Source organism: Coptis chinensis, chromosome 2 (assembly GCF_015680905.1).
Source record: "Coptis chinensis isolate HL-2020 chromosome 2, ASM1568090v1, whole genome shotgun sequence".
Lineage (NCBI taxonomy): Eukaryota > Viridiplantae > Streptophyta > Magnoliopsida > Ranunculales > Ranunculaceae > Coptis > Coptis chinensis.
In genome coordinates this window covers 91,643,224-91,658,121 of record NC_141457.1, presented here as the reverse complement: position 1 = coordinate 91,658,121, position 14,898 = coordinate 91,643,224, and the positions used below count along the sequence as shown (strand labels likewise).

The 14,898-nt window shown below is 36.8% G+C and overlaps 1 pseudogene; it reads right to left on the bottom strand.

Annotated features, from left to right (window-relative positions):
- Nucleotides 1–8,372: 8,372 nt before the first annotated feature.
- Nucleotides 8,373–8,840, bottom strand: LOC147518916 (pentatricopeptide repeat-containing protein At1g20230 pseudogene; annotated as a pseudogene).
- Between the last annotated feature and the right edge of the window lie 6,058 nt (nucleotides 8,841–14,898).

The window sequence follows — 14,898 nt, the reverse complement described above, 5'->3', positions numbered from 1 at the left end:
TACATGGTTTATCATTTGTATCATACAAATTTACTAAAACATGCATACATACATGTCAATCGGTATTTCTGAATTGAGTGATCAGTATTATAGTCCCCGAAATCACCACCATTCCAAAGGAGGAAAACTCTTCCTTGTGGGATGTACGTTCTGGTTCTTTAATGAGGTGATATAGATTCAAAGTCGATCTTTAGGAATAATTTCTTTTAGTCTGATATTGAAATCAAGTTTATAACAAGCAAGGAGAATTTATGCTTAGCTTACTGAACGTTTCAATATCAGTTTTTCTTTGATAGGAATATAATTCAGCATAATGGGTCCGGTTTTGTGTATTGGTTAATGAAACTGTGGCATGCTGCTATGACTTGATTATGTTTTATCTCTCGGTAGAAGATACGTTACCTAGTTTTGAACGTAATAGGGTAAGATAAGAGCATAAATTTGATCAATCCTAGATTGCGTGTTTTAATATATGGTTCTTTTATGAACGTAATTTACCGATGTTAGTGTTGGGTGTGTCCTCCGAAGTCCAAACTGAGTAGTCCTATATCGCCATATCGAGTAGCAAAAACACTACACTCTAGGTAGTAAAGTGGACACTCACTCCTAACTGTGCGAGGTATTTTGAGATAATACCTCACGTCATAGACGAGGCTGAACTTATTAATTGGGCTCAGACGCTCAGTGATTGCTAACATTAGGTTTATGAGGGCACCATGCCTAGGCCGTCCCTAGGATAAAAAAAAAATGCTTATGTCTCCATTGGAATAGATCTCTCTACAAAACTACAATGTTTGTATCAGCATAGTGTAGCACTGAAATTATATAATTAAGTAATCTATGTAGTAAATTGTAGTATGTAATATATAATAATAGACTTCGACGTACTTGTACTAACCACTGATAACTGATTACATCTACTTTCTAATACCTTCATTAAGACCAAGTTTCATTCTTTAAAATACCCAGGCAAACTATATATAACCTCAACTCCTGAATGGCTTCGGAATAAGCATTTTGAAAATCTTGACTGTCTCCTTAAACATAAGAGGCTTCTCAAGAACTTCACAAACTCCGTAAAACTCTCTTGCCTTTTCTTTTTGGGTTTTCACGGCAGCAACCTGAACAAAGGGATAACGTTCCTGCAACAGGCAAGAAGAAACACGTTTGGAGAAGTAATGTGTTTGTGGATAATTAAAGAAAGCCACTTGTGATTTTCTTCTTACCCTAAGCAGTCGGACAAAACCAACAGCAGTGAAGTGATCGACCCAATTAGCTTTGGAGGATATGAGAACCATATCAACAGGCTTCTGTTCAATAATGAATGTAAAGAAGCTAGCTTATGACGTTGTTAGATAGTTCAATTTGCGCTCTACAAAAATCTTATTTCTAAATTAGTAACTGGACAAGACAAGTAAATAAGATTCTGCAATCAGAGATATAAATTAACTATATATTCTGGTTGAACTAAAAAAGATTAACTACTAAACCTGCATTTACCTTGTCTCTCGTAGCAGCAACACTAGTCTTCACCATGACCGCTTTCAACTTGGAAAACTGTCACACCAACAACAGTTTGTATAATCGTTCAATTAATCTCGGAGTGACTCTTAGGGACAGATGGGGGACTCAGAACTATTTGTTTTTTAATTACTCACAAAGACTGGGAAGATGAAATGTCAAGTATACTTTTGACGTGAAATTAAAAACAGTTAGGATGAACGAAAGGTCAAGAAAATGAACGTTGGTTCTGAGAGTGATTTGCACCCGAAAATAGGCCCTGGGACTCAGAACTAATTTTTTTAAATTACTCACAAAGACTAGGAAGATGAAATGTCAAGTATACTTTTGACGTGAAATTAAAAACAGTTAGGATGAACGAAAGGTCAAGAAAATGAACGTTGGTTCTGAGAGTGATTTGCACCCGAAAATAGGCCTTGGGACCAATTTCTTATAAATTATTATCCTTATTTTAAAGCAAAAAAATTACCTGTATTCGTAACAGGACCTTAATATCTTCCGATCTAGTCACGTCGAAGTCGCACTGGTGCTTATCAAACACATTCTCATTTGGAAAATCCCCTTTACAAATTGGGCAATTAAAATGCAGGGCAGCTTCGAGGGAATCTTCGAGTGGAACCTCTTCTATTCCTAAGAGCCGGCATGCAGTCTCTAGCATGGTAGTCTTGACAACTACAACAAAAGAAAGCAAAAGAAGATTAATAACATTTGGGGATAGAGATCTATTTCAATTTGGAACATTTACCTAAGTACATTTGGAACTTCTAACGCTTTAAGTCTTTAACTAATTATTATCAATTTATCATGTCCAAAATCTTTGTAGTAGTGAACCTAGGAAAACTGTTCATGGCAATTACAAAATTTTCAATTCGCAGTTCAAATAAATATTATCCGGGACTTATTGACTGATTTTTCAATTGTGGAAATGGCTCCTTTTCCACACGATTTGGTGAACTCCTACCGCGGATGCGCATCTCTTAGTCCAATGGGCAATTTATGTTGCTGCTATTGGGCCTGCTGCACATCATTCTTCAAGCCATTCAAAGATACCTATGGTAAGTGTATTTGAGTATTTGACTAAGAATTACAGACGAAATTTTTATAGCTAGCAGTAGCAGATTATCAGCTATATTGATTGTTTTTCCGACATATCAATCAGTTTAAAAAACAAATGAAATAAAACAAAGGTTACTATGCTAGTGATCAATCTAAGATTTGCATTGCTGACATAGTGACATGGCTCAAACGAATTTCAAGGAAGTCATATAAGATCTCAATCCAAAAGGTTCCCAAAATTTATTCATAAGAAAGTTTCTCATATTAATCTAGGAATAATATATTAATGGTAACCCATTAAAATTCCAATTTTATTCGTTGGCGATTTTTAAAACAAATAAGCATTAAAACAGTAAAATCGTGGTTTTTATTATTATTTTTTAAAAAAGAAAATGTGAATACTTTTTGTTTACATATTTTTTAGTAATTTATACTGGGAAAGGTTAAACGAACTCCAACAAACATGACTCCAATCTAACGCCACCTATTGACCGTTAGATCTTAAATAATCTACCGTACAAGATCTGTTGACAGGGGTGTTTTCGTCCCTTAGCAAGTTAAAGGAAAAATACCCACGACTTTCACTTCGTCTTCTTCCCAACTCTCACATGCTGTTGTTTTTCTCTCTGGACCAAACAAATTTCATCTTTTTTCCAACTTCTTCTTCTCCAGCACATGGTCGCTCTCCTCTCTCTATCGAGTTCCATCGCGCTCAATTTAGATATTTAAGGGGAAAATGGGAACCACTGTAGAAAATAAAAATTATATCAAACTTGTTGATGAGATATGGACCTTGGGCGAAACCACCACCTCTTGAGATGTATTGAAATCAAGTGTTCTATCATTTGAGCTAAAGATCCATTTTCGTTAACTTGAGAAAATGAGAGGATTAAAGAAAAAAAGAATGAATACCACATTTTAGTTGGCAACTTAAAACCTGATTACAAATTAAAAAAAAAAAAAGAAAGAAAAGAGATAGATGCAAAAATCAGCAACAATCCGTACCAATCAATCCATAATATGAGTTAGGGCATCTCCACTGGGAGTATAAAATTACACCTCCATATAAGCTCTATCTAAGTGTCATTAGGATTTTACAACTCCAATTGTAAATTATTGTAGAACCTATAAATATTCACTATCTATTGTTTCCAATGGAGAAATGTAAAAAAGTTCAATTTTAAGCTCGGATGACACTTGAAGTGACGTCCCCGAGTTTAAAATTTTCAAATTGTGACTTTAGGAATAAATAGTGACGACACTCCAACTGATGTCCAAACGTTTCTTTCGTTCAAACGTGTGTTCAAGTATCGCCCGAGATATTTATCAACTGATAGCGAGATGGAGAATTTTCCACCCCTCTATCAACTAATAGTTTATTACCTACGATTTAGCACCCCATTTGATTGAGTTTTTTGACACTTCGGGTGTAAACTTTTGAGTTTTTTGACACTTGGGGTGTAAACTTTTCACTCTACGGTTTACACACCCCATTGGAGATATAGGGTGATTGAGTTAGACGAATTTGCAAGTTTTTGTTTTATTTGTTTAAAGAATTTTCTTAATACTAGAAACATCCCCTTATAATTGAATGAATAGATAAAATAGATCCAGTTTGTTGGATCTCGCATAATTTGACGGTGTCAATGTGGCATTAGATTGGAGTCGCGATTGCAAGAGTTCGTTTAACCAACCCCATTTATACTTGTATAACTTTATAAAGAATAACAAGATTTTGGCATATCCAGAATTTGTAACTATGGGTAGGGGTGCCAATGGTTACCCGATTACTCGGAACTGAAACGGAATGTTCTAGTTTTGGGTCTTAAAAAGTTAGATATATTTAAAATGGGTCATTTAGAACCGAAATCATAGAACCGAATAGTAAAAAACCCGTGGGCACCAGAACCGAAACTAAATATTCCGATTCTGGGTCTTAAAAAATTAGACCCATTTGAAATGAGTCATTAAGAACCGAACCGATAAAGAACCGAATAGTGCAAAACCCATGGGTACTAGAACCGAAACTGGAACCGATTATTATGATTTCGATATATAAAATTTAATATTATATTACATTTAAGATAATCAAACTCATACATTATAATATAAAATATATTTTTTACGTGTAAAATATAGATAGCATAATAGTGAATGTGTGTTGTTAAATGTATATTTTATAACAATACGTTAAACAAGTGTATCATAGATGTTAATAATAATATCAACGTGTATATTATGAATTAACTAATACATTTTATATTTATTAACTTATACATATGTATATTTAAATAGGATACACATGCTTGATATATTGTGGTACACGCACTTATTATAAACCAATATATAATGTTCATATTAAAAATTAGTAATGAGATGTAATTGTAAGACGCATGTACTTGCACGTTCGATTTAAAATGCGAGTTAATACATGTGTATGCACGTAAAATATATCAAGGTAACAAATATATGTGATTGCACGTGTACACAATCAAGTTAATACAAGAAAACAAATATGTGTATGCACGTAAAAAAAAATTACATGAATGGTAAATGTTTTAACGTGTATGATTGATATATGTTCATAGATTGATGTAAATATAATTGTTGATACATCACTAATTATATATAAAATATTATCATGTAGGAAAAGAAAAAAAGAAAAAAAAAAGTTTTAGTGTTTAAATTATTGAAATTGTTTAATAATCATAATAAAAACCAAAATTAGAACCAAAACCGATAAAAAACCGTGGGTTTTGATGGTTTTGGATTGGGTTTTATAATTTTCATACTAAAACCGTTAAGAACCGAAACCGATAGAACTGCAAATAGTAAAACCCAAACCAAAACTGCTAAAATCCGACCCAAAACCAACCCGTTGGCACCCTAGGCATGGCTATGATTGGATTGAGATATTATCGAAAAAAAACAATTGGATTGAGATTATATTACCTAGGATAGACATTGTATTATCTCTGTTCTTTCCTTTTGAATTAAAGAAGTTTATATATTAATTCACCATATATTTCTTTCTATAACCATTATTAATTTAGTTTTTTCGGTTTTTTTGGTAACAGCTAGAGAAAATATCGGGAGATTCTGGAAAAAGTAGAAGGGTTAGTGTTTAATTTAGAAGGGCTGTAAAATTTAAGAGTACTCAAATTTTAATTTGCAAACAACCCTTTAAATGCTTGTTTTCCATTGGTTGGTTTGCTGGACGCCTGGACCTGGACAGCATAATCTAACTATTATGGGTTTTTAACTTTTTATAGCCACAAAGCAAACGATAAACAGTTAAAAACATGTATAAGGATTCTTAACAAAAAACAATTAAACAGTCCAAGTCATTAGTTTACTTTCATCAGCACCCAACAATAATAAGTAAGTAATCTCTAAGATAATTCTTCACCAGCGAGCTGATCGATGTAGACTGGGAATTTAGAACTGAAGACACCATTGGAGTATGGATTAAGTACACAAGTAGCTAGCATTTTGATTACAAATGAAGGAACACCTTTCCTTCGATTTTACTTCATTAGAATACAACTATTATATATATATATATATAACAAGAAGAAGAAACCCTTGGCAAATAAGTACTTACCTCGGAAACCATTAGATTCCAAGAAATCGGCGGTGGCGTTATCTTCATCGATAACAAGAATATTCTTCTTGTTGATGGATATATTCTTACAGTAATTTGCCTTTAAACAAACTATTCTTTTATTTACAGGTCCTAAACGTTCGAACTCCTCAGAGTTCAGTGCTGGAAAATAGTACTCAGCCATGGATGAATTATATAATCAATTGAGGCAAATAGTATTTATGGCATCAACTTCTTGTTATATATACATGCTCAAGAAAAAATTAGGTTAATTGATTAGAAGTAAAAATATAACAAAATTAGCTTATGAAAATTATAGTACTTTTAAATTTTTAATAACAGGCTATTTTAAAAAGGAAACTCTTTCCATAAAGCTAATTTCTATAATTATGTCTGCTAATTATATACAACATTTGCTTTCACGAGTAATGACGATGGAGAGGTTCTCGGGCAATTGCTGGTTCACCTTCCTCTCCAAGTGATCTATGACATTAGTTTCTTTCTCACTACCTATCCAAGCACTATGCCAATGCAGCTATGTGCCTATGTGGGCAAAGATTGGTACAATTTTTTCTATCCATGGTCCTTTTTTTCGTTAAGATTTTTTCATTTAATTGCACAATTCTCAAATACTGACACAGTGACACCCCTTTAAATGCCTAATGAAAAGATGTTTTGGTCTGGCCTGGGTTGAAGAAATGCTCCATTATCTGATGAGTGACTACTGAATGCATATGTAAAAGTGCACTTATGCAGAAAACATATGTTGATGATGTTGCATCTTGCTTGTTCATATATAGAAGATTTGTTTGATCAGAATATATCAAGTTTTGTTGATCCTTCCCTATGCGGTTTGTTGGACCCTTTGGATTACAAGAAATGAAATCATCTTTGAGGATAGGAAACTAATGGTCAGTGAAGTGGTCGCTCGAATAAAAGGAATAATTTGGGGTTGGTTATGTTTGAAAGCAACAAAAGCTATGAATCTAGAAAAGAATACAATTTCAATCAAAGATCTCATTTGCAGGTGGGATGAATTGCTTAAAGCTCAATGAATCGTGGTGTAATGATGCAATGTGGGTTGAGTACGGACTTGATGGATCATTGATGAGGCTTGGGTAGTGTCCCTACGAATGTGGTTACTGGTGATAAAGTGGAATTAGTATTATAGTTGATTAGATGGATTTTACGTGGATCGTATCTTTTGTTTCAGTCATTGTATCATTGTTGTAAGAGTAGAACGGGCATCCAGTGCATACGTGATTCCAAGAGCAAATAGAGGAGCTTCCATTCCTGCCAGAACAGCACCAACTGACCCAATTAATGTAAAGGACCCTTCTTCCCCACCGCCGCTCATACGACACCTCACCCCACCACCGCCCCCTTCTAGCAGCACTTACTGGTTGTTGCCACTGCCACCACCAATCCCTCACCATCACCACTGTCAGCCTACCACCATTTTCGTCATTTCCCCACTGATCTCCACCGTTCTCAAACCAGTCAACTCCTCCACCAATCTCTACCCCGCACCACCAGTTCAAACCGCCTCACAATCCCACCCCTTCTATCACCAGTTGCCTTCCAAACACCCCCCCACAACCGTTGGCATCACCCTTTACCCAGCTTCCCCATTTCCACACCGCTAGCAACACCACCCAATGATCCAACCAAACCTTCACCATAACCTACGGTGTCCAGATAGATTCCTATGGGAAACAATCTGTATGGTACGGTTTGTAGCACATTCAACAATCAAATCAGAGACCCAATGCAGGCTCAACGAAACAAAAAGTATCATGGTATGCCGTCCTTCCCCAAACCGGAACATATGTACTAATTCTTTTCCGATCCAGTATGAAAGTTGATCTATCTGTCGTTCTTGAATTCTTCCACCCATGTTCGCTTTCTGCTACATGAGGTCTGATGCCCTAATGGCACAGTAACTAGAGTATTCGAGTATTAGTGGCTGCACAATGGAGCTCATTTTGATCTATGCCATCAGATGAGAGAATCGACGATTAACTTCTGGGTAGAATGGAGAACTTCAGTAGTTCAGTTCCTAATTCCTTTCAATCACCAATGTCCAATCCATCCAACTTCACCATTTCCTCAATGCAGACCAATTTACTGAGTTATCTCAATGTAGACAAATGAAGATGGCGACATTTTAGGAAGCTGAAGCAATGATTTCTCACCAGTAATCACCACCAGAACACAAACCATCCTTAAAATGATGAAAGCGATTAGTGTCCCTTACATATATCTTTCTTCCTTCAAATCTGGCTATAAACTTTATTGCAGTATGGCAATCACCGCATATCCGAAGGTTCTTGATAACACAAAGGCAAGTTCCAGGTGGAGTACTTAGACGACCTAAACATACAGCTAATTTCTCGCTGTGCCCGCACAATATGTTCTCCTTGTCCTGTTCCTCCACATCTTGGAGCACAAAGTTGGTGTCCGGACGGTACCCTGACTTCTTCATCTCCATGCCTAATCCTTCCAGTTTTTCAATTATTTGGGCCATATTTGGATGTAATCTATCCCCAGCTAAAAGTGTGTGAACCTTGTTCTTCACCTCAATCCAATTGCAACCAGGGTTCTTCCTCAAGCCCAAGTTTTCCATCACACCCCTCACTCTATTTACTTCCTTCCACATTCCCTTCGCAGCATAAATGTTGGAAAGAAACACGTAGTTTCCAGCATTATTAGGCTATAACTCGAAGAGTTGATTAGCAGCAACTTCCCCGAGACTCACGTTACCATTGAGGTGGGTGATAACTGTGTAGTAGGAATATGATTCACCCATTAGGCCATTACTGAAAGACCTTGTTTTGCCATGGCTGTTCTTTCTATAATTGGAAATAATTGCATGTTATTTACTTGGTATATTGGTCCCACAGAGGAACTGGTGAAGTTGTAATGGGCCTACATTAACAAGAACATGGCTGCGGTAACCCCTGGCTAAATATTTTTTATTCCCCAACACTATTTTTCATATTCGAAAGCTAAATATCTTAAGCTTTTGTTAATGCTCAACTCCACCAAGATATCTTAAGTGAGACAGCCGCATCTACCAACCCAAACTGAAGTTTCACAGTAAGAAGCCAGCTCAAGAAAAAATGAAAAAAAAGTGCTACTGCTAATATCCAAGCCATGGTTAGGACTTTGCTTTTGTGATTGCAATATCTCTGGATTCTGAAAAGTAATAATTAAAATCTAAAATATATCTAAAAGACGTGTATGAGTGTATCTCTTAAAGTTTGAGTACATAATTTTCAGAGTAAATACTATTTTCTGTTCATGATGTCTTTGGGTATTTTGGCTTTGCACTTGAATAAGCTAGCTGACAATCACATGAGGAGAATACTCAACATATATTTTGACATATATTTTGGGAGCTGGTTTTAGAAAATATATAATATCAGATGGGTAGCTACTGAATGCAGATGATAATATGATATAAACTACTCTACGCACATTAATATATGTAATACTTATACAGAAAACATGTGTTGATGTTGGATCTTGCTTGCTCATATAGAGAAGATTTATTTGGTCAGTATATATCAAGTTTTCTGTCTTACTTTGAAATCTCAATTATGCCTTATAAAACACCTAGAACAGGGGATTCTGCCAATAGTTATCATTTTAAAACTGTGGTTTTGACTTTTGATTATTATTATTATTATTATTTTTGGCTAAAAACTTTTGATTATCATTATGTTCAAAGATATAGCAGTTCCTTCCGGTGTAACATACTAGGGTATGCCCGTGCCTACGACCCGTGAGACCTCAACGTGCATGCTCCACTATCCCGACAACTCGTTGTGCCTGATTGCAAAGGCGCACACATGCGAAAACGCGCTGTCTTCGCACGAAACACGCCGCACTTCCTTCGCACGAACAACAACTTCGTCGGGCGCGGCAGGTGTATGTGCATCTTCGGGCGCTAAACAACTTCCATCCGCACAAGGCCAGCCCAATTGCCCATTATCCATAAGCCCAATAACATCAATTGGGTCAGCCAATTGTATAGTACCATGTCAAATTTGGAGGCCCAACAGTTTATAAGCCCAGTTTTTTGGATGCCTACCCCCACTATTACAATTTTTTTTTTAATTGAGCCCATGCTCATGGTTCCAAGCCCATAAAAGATTCAACCCATAAAAATTTTGTCCAATGTTGACTTTTTTGTGTGGGGGTGGGTGAGGTGAGAAAAACTGTTTAACTCACCCCATAAAAGCTTTTTAATTCATCCTCCATGAGTTTTGAGTGGCTATGGTTAGGGGGTGTGTCGACCACGTCTCACCTTATGACGTGGAATCTGTACTCCCACTCCTCCCTGTTTTGTTAGATAGAAGAAGATATTGCGTTATTGCATTTCGTAATGGAAACCATATATTGATGGCTTAATGTACTACATATTGGGGAGCAAATAAAGTGACAATGCTTCGTAAGGTCACTTTATTTTGGTTGTTTTGGTCATGGCCCTGAGTTAATTTTGTCTAGGTTTTGAGGTGTGCTGTTTGTTAGCTCAATGTGCATCTATTGTTGTTGCTCGTTCTATTTAACTTGGTATGTATATAGTGACTTCTGGTATAGTAGTGTTAATACATTACAGTTTTTCTCTCTTTGGTATGTGCATAAAGCTTTCTGTTAGTGCTAACAACAATAGGTTGCAATTTGACAGAGTGATTTCTCGATCAGATAAATTGTAAAACTGTGTTTTTAGTGCGTGCAGTTCATTGAGGTGATGAATCCCTGATCGCGATTAGACTCTCCTACTTGACTAGGAGTTACCTACTATTCCAACATTGTGCCTATGATATATATCAGTTTGATCCTTAGTAATTAATCCTTAACTTACTCCTGAGTTACCAGATGTTGAAGAACTACTGTACGTGTAGCTCTATGAGAAGCCACTCATGTTTAGAACTCTCATAGGAATTAAAGCGATAAGAACTTACTAATAGTAAAAAGGAAAGAATGTTGCATTAATTCTAATTTGTTAATATTTTGTTACAACTTACAAGTTTCATTTGTAAGTTTCATTAGAATGTGACTACGTGAGAGAGAGGCAGTTTGTTATTGAAAATGCATCATGACAGAATTAACACATAGTAAAAGGTTAACTATGCTAATTAATACGTCCAAATGTTAAGTTGTTCTGTGCCTAAAAACACTGCTAGTTTAGTAATTTTTACTTGCTAATTATAAGTTTCCCGGAATTAAAAGTGGCTACAAACTCATTTTGCAGTTATAGACTTTAAATTGGATTTCAACTGGGCATGAATTTGATTGACAATAGTAGTCAATGGAGGATTAAAGCAATTGTTTTATTTCGTACTATCTTTTTTTTTTGCTAAGGGTAATTGGTTGTATTGATAGCAAAAATGAAATAATGTTATTACATTGTGTGTTGGTGAGAACCTTGAGTAGGCTCTCCAACATTACAAGAGTTCAAACAGAAATCGGAAATATGTAGAATGAGGGTTTTCCACCCTGCGCACAAAAGTAGGCCTATTCGACCACCATTGATTCACTCCTTCGTTGCTCATCTCGCACACTGGTCGGTAGCAAAATTTACTTCCCACCAAGTGCTTGTGAGAATGATGTTAGCTTTATGCTTAACTCAGTTTCATTGTGATCGAACTTTCCAGTGGATGTTATTTCTTAGGAAGCCTTTAACTGTAGCGGTGGAATCTGACTCAACCGTCTATGGTCTTTTCAATTACATGCACTATAGATTTCAATTTCCTACTATCTTTAGTTTCATATTGGCAGTTAGACTTTTACTTTCTCTATTTAATTTGTTATAGAGTGTGATTCTCTCTCGACTGCGCTTGCTTGCTTGCAAAGTAACGTCCCTTTCTCACCACCAGACGGTCCTAGACTCCTAGTATGCCTAAACTCTCTTACATACGTTGGGGGACATCGTCCTCTACATCATTAGCTCCACAATGATTTCAGCTACTATTTGTTACGTAAACGAATGCGGAAGCGTGACAATTTGACAAAAAAGATTGAATGTGGTGATAGAAATCGACAAAAAACAAATCAATTAAAACACTTACCAATGCAAAGCGAATAACCAATAGAAGTGGAGACGAGATTTACGTGGTTTGGCGTTAGCCTAATCCACCAAGCAAAAGAGGAGAATTTTACTAATCAAGAGATAAACAAATAGAGTACTACAATCACTCACAAACGAATCCCGAAAAATTCACAAACTCTCTCTCACAAATCCCACCAACTGGTCTCGTATTTATAGAGGTGGGTATCAAATTAGAATCCTATTTAGAATAGGAAACCAAAACCTTAACTGTGTGGTTTATCCAAATCTGAGTCGTATACCAACAATTCTCCACCTCGGTGAAGATTTATCCAAATCTGAGCCGATCAACCGAATAGCAAATCCCTCTTCAAAGCACAAATGTCCAAGGACCAAACAAATAACAAAATGTCCCGAAGGACCAAACACGTACCACATACCACATAGTGCCTGCCCACGCATACCCTTATTAAAAGATCAAGTCGAATCCGTAGTTCACCAATGCCCTTAAGAGCCAAATCATCTCAAATGAAGGATATGAATCAAATTCAAACAATGTTGAAACTTGATTCCATAAACCACTTTGGTTAACATATCAGCTGGGTTCTCCTTGGTGTCTATCTTAGTGAGTAAGATATCACCCTCCTCTAAAATTTCTCTGACAAAGTGAAAACGCACATCAATGTGCTTCTTACGGGCATGATGAACTTGGTTCTTGGCCAAATATATAACACTCATGCTATCACAGTGAATCTCGAGCTGACCCTGCACAATACCCAAGTCATCTAACAAACCCTGCAACCAAATAGCCTCTTTCATAGCCTCGGTCCGCCATATATTACGCCTATGTCGGTAGACAATGCAATATGTAGATCGCAAAATAGACCTCCGACTTACCGGAGCACCGGCTAAAGTAAATACATACCCAAGAGTGGACCGGCTTATCCAAATCACTGCATAGTCGAGTCCACATAACCCACACAAAGCTTACTAGTATCCCTCTCAAACATCAAACCAACATCTACAGCACCAAGAATGTATCGTAGAATCCATTTCACAGCTTGCCAGTGTTTCTTCCTAGGGTTATGCATATATCTACTAACAACATTAACAGCTTGTGAAATGTTTGGCCTAGTACACACCATCGCATACATCAAACTACCAACAACACTTGCATATGGAACATGAGTCATGTACTCACGCTCCTCATTGTAACTTGGAGACATAGTAGCACTAAGTTTAGAATGAGGGGCAAGAGGTGTACTCACAGACTTAGTGTTCCCATCAATACCAAACTTCTGTAGTACCTTCTTCAAATATGTCTTTTGAGACAAACAAACTATGCTTTTGCTCTATCTCTCACGAATCTCCATGCCAAGAATCTTCTTAGCTTCACCCAAGTCCTTCATCTCAAATTCGAGGACAAAAGTCTGTTTTAAGTTTATCAATCTCGATCTTTGCTTCTTGAGGCTATAAGCATATCATCAACATACAAGAGCAAGTAGATGAAAGAACCATCATGTAGTTTGCGAAAATAGACACAATGATCGTAGTGACTTCTTGTGTACTTGAGCCCTAGCATAAACCGATCAAACCGCTTGTACCACTGCCTGGGAGACTGTTTCAAACCATATAGCGATTTTTTCAGTTTACACACCAAATCCTCTTTGTTTGCAACTTTAAACCCACTTGGTTGAGTCATATAGATCTCCTATTCTAAATCACCATGTAAAAAAGCAGTTTTTACATCGAGCTGGGCTAGCTCCAAATCATACTGAGCTACCAAGGCCAAAAGGATGCGTATGGAGGAGTGCTTCACAACCGGAGAAAACACCTCATTATAGTCAATCCCCTCCCTCTGAGTGTAGCCTTTAGCTACCCATCTTGCCTTGTAACGTAACTCATTACTTAGAGATCCTTCTTTCAATGCAAACACCCATTTCCCGCCAATTGTCTTCTTACCCGTAGGTAACTTTACAAGCGCCCAGGTATCATTCTTATGAAGAGATTGCATCTCCTCATCCATAGCTATCTTCCACCTTTCTGACTTGGAGCACTGGATTGCTCCATAATATGAGAAAGGAACATCTTCATCAAGACTTTCAATAACAGGAAGTGCATAGGTAACGTAATCGTTTAGCCAATACAATGGGGGAACATTTCTCTTAGATTTACCAGTTGCAATAGGCTCATGAACCGGAGCCAAAGGACCAACATTCATCTACTCCTCTAATGGAGCCATATCCTCTGCATCATCATTTGTTCCATCACCTGTAATCACTATTTTTGTGTCTTCAACTAGAACATTAACTGACTGACTATCCATGGTTGCCAATCTACTAGATATAGAACCATCTAGACTAGGTGAAGACGCATCAATCTCCACCTGCTGCAATACCTCTTTGGCCATACTCTCTACCTGCTGAGAGTCAGTAGACTTCAACATAGAAGCCTCATCAAATGTCACATCTCTGCTCAAAACAAATTTCTTATCTTTCGGATCCCATAGCTTATAACCTTTAACTCCACTTTTCAGACCCACAAAGATAGCTTTCTTTGCTCTAGGATCCAACTTACCATCTTTGACATGAAAGTAAGCAGGACACCCAAACACACGAAGGGAATCATAATCCTGAGCAGGTTTACCAGACCAAACCTCCAT